Here is a 14,656-nt window from a genome sequence, read left to right as displayed (position 1 = left end):
CTTAGGAAATTGTGCCAGCGAATTGGGTTATGACGTTGGTTGTGGCCAGTCCAGGAAACATGGGGAGGAACCAGTGGTTTTATATTAAGTGCTGGGGTGGTTAACAGGAAAAGATAACCTGTTGCTGTTGATATAGCTAGGAAGTGTGATTGTCTGTCTAGCTTGGTACATATAACACTGAGACAAAGACATTTTCTCAATTTCTGATACACTGGATGTCTGCTATTTACCCAACTTCATAGTTGTGGTGGTCAAAGTGAATAAGAATAAAGTTTTTAAAAATCTGTGTTGTTTTGTGTGTGAATTTAAAACATTTCAGGAAGATAGCAAAGCTGAAAGTTAGGACTTACAAATTGACTATATTATTTGGCCTCCACGGCTCTGGGTATATGAAAGGTGGCAGCCAATTGACAGCAGTTCAGATACAATATATTTGGACCCATCAGGTATGGCTCATTGGATGACTGTCTTTGTCTAAACTTAAAACCTTGTTTGTCAAACCACAGATAATAACAATGTAATAACAGTGTAAGCTACTTTTATGTTGAACATTTCCAGTCCAGCCTTTGGTTGGGCCTCTGGAGAATAGCCAGGATCAACTGCAAGGTCAAACTTACCATTTAGATGGATAGAAATGTATTATACAGAAATTATACAATTCCAATTATACAATTTATTGCTGGTAAGCTTTATAAAAAACACAGGGGCTCCTGTTTTAAATGAACCAACCAATTAGTGTAATAAATGTTTTCCACCTATAACCCCACATTGAGCTTGACCAATATCCATGTCAATATGACTTAATGACACAAACCACCCCCAACTGTACTCTCAGTGTGGTATTCTCAAACTGCAGACACCACTTCCTTTTCCCCCTTCATCCACTCCAGTGTTTCAGCCAGCAGGCCCTTTGTCTGAATGGGAGCCCCAGACACAACAGTGCTGAGCGCCCGCACCTCACAATGGCCCTCTGCACAAAGCCAAACACACAGGGACAATGGGCCCAGCTCTGAGTGGGGGGTAAACAGCAGAGCTAAGGTTACCCACCTGCACACTTCAGAATGAATCAGGAGCCCCCTAAGAGCTGCTGCAGGTGTCTTCCTGTTGCATCCTGCTTCCTGGTGCTCGAAGACTGTAGTGCGGTGAGGAGAGGAGGTTAGGCCTTCATGGTGCTTGAAGGCTGTAGTGGGATGAGGAGAGGAGGTTAGGCCTTCATGGTGCTCGAAGGCTGTAGTGGGGTGAGGAGAGGAGGTTAGGCCTTCATGGTGCTCGAAGGCTGTAGTGGGGTGAGGAGAGGAGGTTAGGCCTTCATGGTGCTCGAAGGCTGTAGTGGGGTGAGGAAAGGAGGTTAGGCCTTCATGGTGCTCGAAGGCTGTAGTGGGATGAGGAGAGGAGGGAGCCCTTTACCAACTCAACACTAAATATTCTCTTTAAAAATACATCTTTGGTGTGTGTGTGTGTCTGTGTGCGCGCACGCTCACACGCAAGACAAGGCCTGAGTAATTCCAGACTAATGGATTGAATTGACCCCTTTACAAAGTCAAGATTAGAATGATCTGATGAAATTTGGTTGTGAAAGTGTGCATCTTAACAAATGCATGAAAAATGATGCAATAGATAATTAGTCAGAGAAAGACAAAATGTAATTCAGCAGTGAACATGTTTTTATGGCTCTGCTTTGGTGCTAATATTTACAGTGTAAAGATTAAATACCAAAAATAATAATAATAATTGCTGCTATAGAATTCCTATATGTAGCTGACCGCTATTTGTGTAGGCGAATATGTTGGTAAAAAAAACATATAGTTGTACAAAATAGTAGGCCTATAAATTGTTGCAAACAACTCTCCAAATGAGGCTGGAATTGTACTTGAAGTAGCCCAGTAAAACGTGTGACAAAACATAATTCTGGTGTAAAAATGTGAATAAATATACACCATTGTGCCTTAATGATAAAAACATTAGTAAATTATTTTTAGTTTCAACTCATTAGCAAATATACTAAAACATAAGGCAAGTGAACAATCTACATCAAAATATTGTTTGCATAGCTTTAATCAATCAAATCAAACTATATCATAGAGCTGTTTTATTAAAAATGCTCATTACAGTATCAGGGATATATTTCTACATCCTTTTTTATGTAATTAATTCAAACTACAGTTAAATCATCTATATGCATGCAATTACAGTATTTGTTGGATGTAGGCTACACTAGCGCATTCTCTGTGACCAAATATAACAACATTCATGCAGTGACTAACCTTATATAATTTCAACTGTGGACCTGTGGGGAGTGTTTTTTCACCGCTAGAAACATTGCAGTTCAAAACTTCCGGTTCAAACCTTCCATAAGACAACTGTAACTGGCTGCAACAGTGGTGTGCTTTACTTAGCCATAACCGGATTGGAGGACCCAAACGTCAATCACCAGGCATTTTTCAAAATACTTTACGATTTCATCATATTGGGAGTGCCACTGCGCAGACGGCGGCATATTTGGTCAGCACTGCTATAGTGGATTAACACAGGCTAAACTATTTCAAAATTGACTGATTTTGCAACCATAGAAGCAATAACATCGTTTGTATTTACCGGACCCTATTACGTGTTAATTCAAGCTTGAAACATGCGTAATATGCCAAATAGTACCGAATGCGCACTGGTTAGTTCCAGTTTGCCCGCGAGCCGAAGAGGATACACCACATTGATATACAAAAAAATGACATCAATTACTGAAATACTGTATCTACTCCTAACTGCTGTGAAAAGCACTAGAACTACAAAAATAACTGTTTTTAAAGAGTTAAATCTCTTCATGCCTTTATTCCAGGATGATAATGTATAAACTCCCAACCTAAAAGCAGTGGGTATGAAGAGAACCGAGGTATGACAATCTCATCAATCTATTAAACTGAAATTTAAGGTCGTTTTGCCTGGAGTCCTGAGAGGCATTTTTACCAGTGGGCTATATAGGAACATACCTCATACGCGATTCCTCCCGCCCCATGAGAGCACATGCAGTTTCTGTGCAATTTATAGTATGAAACATCAAGTTATGAAGGACACGGATATGGATTACGTATTAGCTTAATCGAAATACATTAAAATCGTTATGCTGTATACTTTCTGAGAGAAAGTGTGACCGTGTGCAGGCTGAAGAGGTTCCTTTCAACAGTGCAAACATGACCCAACAAATCAGATAACGATTTATCTTCTGTTTTAATTGATTGCAAGACATCTTAATCACACATTGAAAAATGCACATCAAATATTTTAAATCAGGCTCAGGTTGCAACCTTTTTCGATAAAATAAAAACTACCAAAAATATGCTTACAAAAAAATATATGTAAATGCCACTTTGGATAACCTTGATCAAAACCCCATTTTATTCTACATAAAAAAGCTTGACATAAATAAGTTAGTATAATTTCTCAGTGTTTTTACAAAGTTATGTACACTTAATAGATTTACACGGGCAGTGACTACTTTGAGACAATTCTTAGCCTCTGAACAAAGGCTGATTGAAACTGGGCGAAATTAAAGTTATTTTAGAAACTACATTTGCATGATCTGCACTAACAATGTCTGGGAGAAGGGGGAGATTAACAAATTCAATTATCTTTCTGTATCAAACAGGAGTACAATGCCAAGGCAACCTGATGGTGAAAGCGTCGACACAGACGTATTGAAGCAACCATGTATTTGGTATTGTAGGACATTTCAAACATAAAAAGGCCTAATTGTTTAAAAAAAATATTAAGAACCGTTAAACACGAGTATGAAGTTGATTAATACGACCAGTACAGTTAACAGATATTTTATCCTTCAGCAAATTAGTACCCTATACCACGTCAGAAAAATAAATTAGCTACACTTTTTTTTTTTAAATGGTGAAGAGGAAGACTTGTAAAAATAAAAAAAAATCCAGAATTTAAGTGACCGACATAGGCCTACAGATTTTCAACAAAATACAATAAATATTGGCTGACTTCACATATTACTTTTTTAGTCATAACAGAAATGTATCATTATTTGAGGCATTGTTTTCGTGGGGTGGCTGAGAACCCACGTTGTGTGACACTTAAATGACCCAAAATACAAGGCTACACATTATGTACCATCAATCTCTCCCTACATACAGATGACCTATGAGGATACTTCGATGAGGAACAATTATTTAATCCAATCATTTTTTAAATGGATCAGGATTTATAAACAGCATTTTGGAAACAAAACTACACCGCAATTCTTCAAGTCAAATTCATGCCTTTTACATAGTTTTTCCCCCTCCCCAATCATAATATGTTTTATGTGCTACATATGAAAATAAATATATACACAGGTAGTTAAAAAAAGAAAAAAAAAGAGCAAAAAAGGAAATAAAACCTAATTGCACACTGCTACATCGACTGCTTTTAGAGGCAGTAACTTTATGAGTGCCAGAACTTTAGTGTTTATATTCAGTGCTTGCACAGCGTCCCCATCCTTAGGGAGAATTGATATGTTTCGTTGTCTTTGTAGTTCCTCTTCAAAATCACCGAACACTTAGGTTTCCATGACAAAAAGGGGAAATGCATTTTCAGCTCTGCAGAGAGAAATAAAAACAAAGTTGTGAGACCAATGCTAATTTACACCAGTACACATGACCACACACAAATGCATCAAAACCATTCCTGGCCATTTCTTTTTGCAGACAAGCAACATGTAATAGCTTTGACATGACAAAACAATGCTAAGAACAGGCTAATGCTAGTCAAAGACACCCTACTGACTCATTCAAAGCAGCAGAATACTTTCATTTTCCAAATTATAAATTCTATCCATAGCTACACACACACACTTCATTGCAAGTTAGAGTAAACATTTAGGCCTATTCAAAAACGTGCATACTGTGCTTTCATTCACTAGAACGGCCAGATGTTTTGATAGGGGACTAGCGTGCATAGTGCACTGCTGAGGAGACCGGCCCCTTCTCCCTCTCACGAGGGCAGTGGTTGCTGACGTGTTACTATAGTGTTGTTCTGAGGACTTGTTTACAGTTTCGTCGGAAAATGAACCTCACCGTGGCAGTGGTTGTAGTAATGTCGCCTATATTTTGTGTAGCCTTTTGGACTTTAACCCTTTACTAGACCGCACTGAACGTCACAACGATATAGTTAAGCACACATTTCGATCTTCAATAAAACAAATAGCTACTTAGTTGGCAATTGCGCATAGTTTACAATGTAGGAAAATCACAGCTGCTCAACACGTTATTTAAACAGCACGTCTGAAATGCTTACAAGAATACCAACGTGATGTGTTCAGCTTCACCGAACCGAACAGTTTACAAACTGCTTTATGTAGGCAATAAAAAATATATTGGGTTATTTGGGAAAATAAGTCCACACCAGTATAACATATCTTACTAAAGCCAGACAAAAGTAACAGATAACTATCTCACCTTTGTCATCTTCACGTTTGAGTCCTGGGACTGGCTTTCCTGGGTGTGTATTCTAAGCCTGGGCAAGGAGTAACTTCATTCGAACTACTGTGTGACCTTTTATTTTGGGACGAGGGGTCTGGAAGAGAAAGACCATTTTAATAAGAATATAGGTTCAAATGTTATTCTCGAAAATGAAGTATTGTGAATAGTCCACTCTACATCATTTAAATGAGTAAGACCATTTAGGATGTTACATTCCTCTATCTATAGTGATTTGCCTTATCAGGTCTTATCTTTACAACTTGACTTGCTTACTGAAAACATTAATGAAAACGATTAGAATGGTCGTATCGCTTTTCTTTAGAATAACTGATAAGTGGGCACATCTATTTGGTAAATAGGCCTACAGTCTTCTACAATTTTACGTCGAGTCTGACTGATACAAATTACATAGCTGAATAGGCCAGCACGTCAAACAGCAGGCAGAAAGACAATGTAGCCAGACTGATGATTATCTATAATTTACATAATTCATAAAGGCGTAGGCCTACATTCATGGCTGGCTGGTCTTTTTCTCCGCCCGGTGCACTGCTCTTTACTCTCCATTTGGCTCTCTGACCTCTCCGTGTTGTCGGAGGGCTGCCGGGGAGTCACCATCACACAACTATGATTCCCATTTAGATCCATAGTGTTATTCCCAGAGGGGCAAACGTCTTTCACTGATCGTTGCGTTCTGGTGTAGAAATTTGGAATGTCTTTACAATCCATTAATTCCCATTTGAATCTCCCGTTCGATAGAGGTGTGTGGCTTGAAAAATCGAAGTTCCACTTCGCTGAGGCCGCCGCTTCCATCTCTTGCAAATGTCCCTTTAAATCCCGCCTTAACTCTTCGCGATCCGGCGAGCCGAAAATGATTCTGCAGGCTGACGGTTTGGGGTGATCCGACAACCGAGCATCCGTCCTTTCCAACGTCGGGCTCCCATTTGAAAGTCGAACATCTGACATTTTCGGAGAATCAATTAACGTCCAAATAGAACACTTAAAAATTCGTATTTCCTCCTTTCTCACCGCGATCCAAAACAAGCGTAAAACGAATGATCAACACTTTTATGCCATGCATAGGTCTGGATAGAAACGGTAATTTCCAATATGGCAATGCGAGCTAAAGTAGTCAGATCATCAAAACAATGTGCAGTAACTGAAGCCACTCCTGTCAATTTATTCTCGTAGTAAGAGAGAAGAAATAACAGACAAACCTTTTCAGTACCCAATATGGCGATTGAGGGGAGGCTGACTGGGGAAAAAAACTGATTGACACAGAGAACTATTTAAAACGAAGAAGGGAATTCATTGGTTAAAAAAACGTAGGCCCGCCCAATTCTCCTAAGGCGATCATATCATGCACGTTACAAAGGCTTTGCAACATTGTCACATTTCTATACATGTTACTTTGTAACGGCTATAGCCATAATCACTATAGGTATCTACCATTTTAGCTATGGATGTAAATAAATAAAGGGCCATTATAAGGGAACTTAGTGTATGCATTATTCATTTGTTTATGTTGAGAACATATTTTAATATCAGTGGTCTCCATCTTCATGTCATAGTTTTTTAGCACCAAAATAGAACAATAAATATAGAGAGTGAAATCAAATTTTATTTGAAAATTATAGTAGTTTTTCAATAAATGTGGAATTGTAATACAACCTTAATGATTTGAAACATTTGAAAATACACAAGCCAGTGTGAAGCATTTTGTCATTGTCATGAAACTGTCAACCATTTAAAAGGCTAATAAAATCTGAACATGTTCATTATTTTGCATGGTGGTGACCAGTTTTTTCTCTCTATGATACAGATGTGAATATTGACTTATCTGAGCTCAGTTAAGGTCACCACTGTACACCCCAGCAAAAGGAGGGATGGTATTAAGAGTAGTGGCAAGCATTTCTCATTGGGAAAACAATATTTTCTGCAGGATAACGCAATTAGACAATTTACAATTTATTATCAAACATCAATGAATAACTACTTAAATTATAACTCATTGGCGATTTGCAATAGAACGACTACAGTAAGAGTGAATAATTTTATATTTCACCCATATCTAAATGTGACAACACTACACATCTTGTCCACCTGTTTTTAATTACCTATTGCTTTTGCCCGTTTTAAAATGTCAAAATATTCATCTATTTTAGCTGTAAGATATTTCGCTATTTAAATTTAATTCCTGGATGTAACTAGGGTCTTATAAATCGAGCTTTGGTACAGGGTGTCTGAAGGAGCTTTTACTCAGTTCTCATTTAAAGGGAAGACTGCACTGACCCCTTGTTGTGAAATTAGGTATTAGGCAAATCGGTTATCTAATATCTAACGATCACAAAAATATAACCGTTTACATACACAGTACGTAACATACAACTAACAAGACAATTCATTGAATCCACACACATATAGTGCACTAAATCCTCTCCTAGATATCAGCAGGGATATATTGAAACAATACAGGTCTATTTCCAATATCCAGCTCTCTTCACCTAAGTCGCCCAGCTTGCTGTCCTACCTCCAGTACACAAACAGTGCATATAAGTGATATGGTCCGAGCTCCACTCACAGATTGAGCCACCTGATGACATGGAAGTTATTTTTTCCCACTCTGAGGAGAGACAGTACATTGGTCAGGATGTGCTGGCCGGGGATGAGTACCTGTTCTGGGTTGTCTGTCTTACTGTGGTTGATCCATACAGTTCCTTCTGAAACCATGCGATACCTGCAGCACAACACAGAGACAACCCATCACAGAGACAACATAAAAACATCACAGAGACAACACAACAGAAACAACATCAGAGACAACACCACACAGAGACATCACAGAGACATCCCAACTCAACACAGAGACAACACAACACCTCATGAGACATCACAGAGACAACATAACACAGAGACATCCCAACTCAACACAGAGACATCCCAACTCAACACAGAGACAACACAACACATCATGAGACATCACAGAGACAACACATCACAGAGACATCCCAACTCAACACAGAGACATCCCAACTCAACACAGAGACAACACAACACCTCATGAGACATCACAGAGACATTCCAACTCAACAGAGACATCCCAACTCAACACAGAGACAACACAACACACCTCATGAGACATCACAACACATCACAGAGACAACACAACACAGAGACAACATCACAGAGAAAACATCACAGAGACAACACAACACACCTCATGAGACATCACAACACATCACATGAGACATCACATCAGAGACAACACAACACAGAGACAACATCACAGAGAAAACATCACAGAGACAACACAACACACCTCATGAAACATCACAACACATCACAGAGACAACACAACACAGAGACAACATCACAGAGAAAACATCACAGAGACAACACAACACACCTCATGAGACATCACATCACAGAGACAACACAACACAGAGTAAACATCACAGAGAAAACATCACAGAGAAAACATCACAGACAGCACAACACAGAAAAACAGTTAACACATTTTGATATGTTACGGCCTTATTAAAAAATGTATTAAATAAAAAAAATCTACACACAATACCCCATAATGGCAAAGCGAAATCAGTTTTTTTGAAAATGTTACTAATTTATTCAAAATAATAAACATAATTTATTTAACCTTTATTTAACTAGGCAAGTCAGTTAAGAACAAATTATTATTTTCAATGACGGCCTAGGAACAGTGGGTTAACTGCCTAGTTCAGGGGCAGAATGACAGAGTTTTACCTTGTCAGCTCAGGGATTAGATCTTGCAACCTTTCGGTTACTAGTCCAACACTCAAACCACTAGGCTACCTGCCGCCCGAAACAATAATAATACAAGTCTGACATAAGTATTCAGACCCTTCGCTATGAGACTCGAAATTGAGCTCAGGTGCATCCTGTTTCCATTGATCATCCTTGAGCAGTTTCTACAACTTGATTGGAGTCCACCTGTGATAAATTAAATTGATTGGACATGATTTGGAAAGGCACACAACTGTCTATATAAAGGTCCCACAGTTGACAGTTCAAAAACCAAGCCATGAGGTTGACGGAATTGTGCGAAGAGGTCCTAGACAGGATTGTGTCGAGGCACAGATCTGGGGAAGGGTACCAAAAACAATTCTGCAGCAAGAACACAGTGCCTCCATCATTCTTAAATGGAAGAAGTTTGTAACCACCAAGACTCTTCCTAGAGCTGGCTGCCTGGCCAAACTGAGCAATCGGGGGAGAAAGGCCTTGGTCAGGGAGGTGACCAAGAACCCGATGGTCACTGACAGAGCTCCATAGCTTCTCTGTGGAGATGGGAGAACCTTCCAGAAGGACAACCATCTCTGCAGCACTCCACTAATCAGATATTTATGGTTGAGTGGCCAGACAGAAGCCATTCCTCGGTAAAAGGCACATGACTGCCAGCTTGGAGTTTGCCAAAAGGCACCTAAAGGACTCTCAGACCATGAGAAAAAAGATTGAACTCTTTGGCCTGAATGCCAAGTGTCACATCTGGAGGAAACCTGGCACCATCCCTACGGTGAAGCATGGTGGCAGCATCATGCTGTGGGGATGTTTTTCAGCGGGAGGGACTGGGAGACTAGTCAGGATCGAGGGAACGATGAACGGGGGAAAGTACAGACAGATTCTTGATGAAATCCTGCTTCAGAGCTCTCAGAACCTCAGATTGATGGGGGAAAAAAACAATTGAATAAATTTTAGAATAAGGCTGTAATGTAACAAAATGTGGTAAAAGTGAAGGGGTCTGAATACTTTGCGAATGCACTGTATGTTTTAAAGTCAAGACAGATTTGAGAGAGAAGAGGGAACAAAATAAACAAACATGGAAAGCAATAAAGAGAGAAATTAGGGGAAAGGAGAAATATAGAGAAAGTGTGAAAAAGCCAATGGGGTGGGAGTGGTGAAATAGAGTGAGTGACCCTCCGTGTGAGGTAGTCATGTCAGGGATGATAAGGAACAGAGGAATATAAAGGGAGAGCCCTACCCTTTGGGCCCCCGAGGGCATCTAGTATTGTGGGCCCTGGCTCCAGCAGCAACTCATGGAATGGGGCATCTCTGAAGAGCTCCTGCAGCTCAGCATCACGCATCAGCTCCAGGGCCTGAAGGTTACTGTGGTACCGGGCATTGGTGCACCTGGAGAGAAATACACACACACAACATTACTAATTGTACCAGGCGACACCTCCTTAATGACACCCAAATGACATATGCAGTCTTTCTCTGACTAATTATCTATTGCATAATTTTTCACGCATTTGTCAAGATGCACAACCAAATTTCAGCAGATCAATCCCAAGGCAATTTATAATCTTGACTTTGTGAAGGGGTCAATTCAATCCATTAGTCTGAAGTTACTTAGGCCTTATCTTTTTGTGAGCACGCACGCACGCACGCACGCACGCACACGCACACACACACACACACACACACACACACACACACACACACACACACACACACACACACACACACAGAGCACCTTTTGCCCTCATTGTCGTGTTACAGTTTGGTGACTTCGGCAGCGAGAGGTTTGTGTGCGGCCCGTTTGCCTGGTCCCTGTCTCTGCTGCTCCATCACCCGCTCCACCTCGGCCAGGGGTAGGAAGGTGAACAGCTTCAGATACCTGCAGGCAGCACAACCAACCCCGACTCAGTCTCCAACATCACCATGGATAGGCTAAACTCAGGTACTAATATCAGGTCCTGTGTTCACAGTGTCTCATAGTAGGTTTGCCGCACACATTTACAAATAAAAATAACCTAAAACGCTCCCCTTGTCTGTCATAAACAATGACAGGACGGTGTGTGGCAAGCAAAATGTGTTTGCCTGTGCATGCATGCTGACCGAAGTGCTTGCAACGCCAGGATTGTGGGTTCGATTCCCATGTGGGACCAGTATTAAAGAGTATGAAAATGCACGCACTCTATTGTAAGTGGCTCTGGATAAGAGTGTCTGCTAAATGATGTGAAAGTGATATAAATTTATTCAGCAGTGCTGGGCTCTCAGGTAAATAATACCTTCTGGGCTCTAAAGTCAGGTAAATAATACCTTCTGGGCTCTAAAGTCAGGTAAATAATACCTTCTGGGCTCTAAAGTCAGGTAAATAATACCTTCTGGGCTCTAAAGTCAGGTAAATAATACCTTCTGGGCTCTAAAGTCAGGTAAATAATACTTTCTGGGCTCTAAAGTCAGGTAAATAATACCTTCTGGGCTCTAAAGTCAGGTAATAATACTTTCTGGGCTCTAAAGTCAGGTAAATAATACCTTCTGGGCTCTAAGGTCAGGTAAATAATACCTTCTGGGCTCTAAAGTCAGGTAAATAATACTTTCTGGGCTCTAAAGTCAGGTAAATAATACTTTCTGGGCTCTAAAGTCAGGTAAATAATACCTTCTGGGCTCTAAAGTCAGGTAAATAATACTTTCTGGGCTCTAAAGTCAGGTAAATAATACCTTCTGGGCTCTAAAGTCAGGTAAATAATACTTTCTGGGCTCTAAAGTCAGGTAAATAATACCTTCTGGGCTCTAAAGTCAGGTAAATAATACCTTCTGGGCTCTAAAGTCAGGTAAATAATACCTTCTGGGCTCTAAAGTCAGGTAAATAATACCTTCTGGGCTCTAAAGTCAGGTAAATAATACTTTCTTGTGGATAATTTGTCATCAAATTCGACCCACTGAAGAACCAAACACACAGACAACCTGGTAGACTGTAATGTAATTCTATTGAACAGTCTGGCTTGTTAAGGAAACTTTCCACTACTTAGTTTCAGGCAGTACACCAGAAAATTATATCACAGTCTGATTTATCAGCCTAAGAGGTGTGCGGATCGAGTTGGCCTTTTAAATCATAGAGGGGGAGAGCTGATCCTAGATCAGCGGCAGGTATCCTCGAGGTTAGAGCATTGGACCAGTAACAGAAAGGTCGCTGGTTCGAATACCGGAGCCAAAAAAGTTACCTCGCCAACTCCTCAAACCCAGGACACCCCTCTGTTTAGTTCTAAATAGAAGGCTCTGATAAGCAGGACCAGTTCCACTGGATTCTCCAGCGGGGTTTCCATGTCCGCATGTTTCCCGCTAAATTTGGCTACTTTAAAAAATATGTTGCGGGTCAAAATGTATTAGTTGCATTTTTTTGGGCTACTTCGAAATTGTACCGCAGCTGCCATGGCATTTCTCTTAAAAAAACATGATTGATTTCACTGTGACCTGCTGCTGCAGACTATCAGGCAGTGAGGCAGGCAGCTGAGTGAGTGGTGGGGAGGGCCGGAAGGATGTGAGTTGAGAGTGTTGCAGGCCACAGGCAGCTGAGTGAGTGGTGGGGAGGGCCGGAAGGATGTGAGTTGAGAGTGTTGCAGGCCACAGGCAGCTGAGTGAGTGGTGGGGAGGGCCGGAAGGATGTGAGTTGAGTGTTGCAGGCCACAGGCAGCTGAGTGAGTGGTGGGGAGGGACGGAATTGTACGAGTTTAGTGTTGCAGGCCACAGGCAGCTGAGTGAGTGGTGGGGAGGGCCGGAAGGGTGTGATTTTTGTGTTGCAGGACACAGGCAGCTGAGTGAGTGAGAGGAGAGCAGCACCAGCACGCACACACGTAATGACAAGTGATGTGAGAACAACTCACAGCACATACTTCTCCCTCATGTGGTAACTACTCTCTTCCTATGAACATTTTGGGGGGGCTAATTTTAAAGCCTTGTATGTGGGTTTTGAGTGGTCATTGTCCTGACATTCTAGCTCGTCATGGGCTGCCTGGCAACCCTGCTCTCCAGCCACCTACCATTCTACACTGCTGACAGGCTGCCTGAGGAAGAACTGACAAAGGACAAACGGAGACGTCTTGACCCTGTTCAGCCACACTGTCTTCCCCAGTTTGTTCAACACAGAGCTGGCCACCAGTGGGAGGGTCAGCCCATACACCTCCTGTCCAGTCACCCTGTCATGGAGAAATTGATTACAATGGACATCAAAGAGACCATCACTGGTCAGTTAATGTTGAGGCAAGTATGTGCATGTTTATTATATTCATTTGTGTTATTATTATTATTGTTGCAGGTTATTAATGGGCATGATGCGTCACTTTAGTGTCTGATGCATCCTTTAGATGCTTGGTTACAATATCCGGAATCAATGTGATAATTGGTAAATATATTTGGAAATGTGTGTCCCCAATGAATGACGCAACATTACTTGTGTATGAACTTGTGCCCAGACATCTGGTTGCCCAGCTGGTCTGTCCCTCCCAGCTGGATCTTACAGCTGTGATTCTGGTTCAGGTGGTAGGAGTCATAGGCTTGAAACAGCTGGTAAGAGAACTCAGTAAGGCTCATGCCTTCTGCACTCTTCAACCTGGACTGAACACTGCATGCCTACTGAGCAGATTCCCCATTCGGAAATGTCTGCCAACTTCTGCCAGAAAAGCAACCATTCCAGTCTTTGTACAAAGTTAACTTGTTCAATACGGTTACAGTGCCAAACTTCTTAGAGTCGTTCTGGAAAATTCAATTCATGGTTGGTGAAGATTCGCTGCACGCTCTCTCTCGCTTGGGTCTCCTACCAGTGCTGCACCACCGATTAGAGCGACGCCAGTGTGTCCTGCGCTTTGAAAGTTCAGTAGCCCGATGATGGCGAGTAAATTACCCACATGAAGGCTGTCTGCCGTGGGGTCGAATCCGCAGTACTCGGTCTGGCAACAAGACTGCAGTAGCTGAGGAAGTTGATCTTGGGCAGATTTTTCAGGGAAACCATCCTTCAAAATGCCCCGTTTATTTAGAGATAATATAAATCCACTCTGGGCTGTTGCAGAGCGATGAAACCTGTATCTTAACGTTACACATGGGAGTGTGTTTATCAAAAATAATACAAGAATCATGCCGAGATGTACAAGCAAAACATCTTGATAGACGCCGCCATAACGGAAACTGTGCGACACACTGGACAGGAAGATGAAAGACGGGACTGATGTATGACGGTAAGAATAAAGCGCCATCTAGTGTATTGTGTAAATTTACCATGCCTTGCCTGTTCCTCCTGACCTGTGACCTTTTTCTTATAATTTGTGATTTTAATGTCACCTCATCCTCTTATTATCCTTTTAGGTTGACGATTAAAAAAACATGTTTTGGTTACCTATTGTGAGGATGAATCTCCCAAATTTACATCTGGTGTA

The 14,656-nt window shown here is 41.1% G+C and overlaps 1 pseudogene across 1 annotated transcript; it reads right to left on the bottom strand.

Annotated features, from left to right (window-relative positions):
* Positions 1-3,203: 3,203 nt before the first annotated feature.
* On the bottom strand, positions 3,204-14,423 carry LOC109897822 (tyrosine--tRNA ligase, mitochondrial-like; annotated as a pseudogene). Its single transcript, XR_004211167.1, has 7 exons — positions 13,678-14,423; positions 13,268-13,423; positions 10,978-11,121; positions 10,483-10,631; positions 5,981-8,205; positions 5,448-5,565; positions 3,204-4,589 (listed from the first exon to the last, which is right to left on the bottom strand). The product of XR_004211167.1 is annotated as a tyrosine--tRNA ligase, mitochondrial-like (transcript).
* Positions 14,424-14,656: the final 233 nt, after the last annotated feature.

This window comes from Oncorhynchus kisutch, linkage group LG10 (assembly GCF_002021735.2).
Source record: "Oncorhynchus kisutch isolate 150728-3 linkage group LG10, Okis_V2, whole genome shotgun sequence".
Classification (NCBI taxonomy): Eukaryota; Metazoa; Chordata; class Actinopteri; order Salmoniformes; family Salmonidae; genus Oncorhynchus; species Oncorhynchus kisutch.
This window is presented reverse-complemented; position numbering and strand designations above follow the sequence as displayed.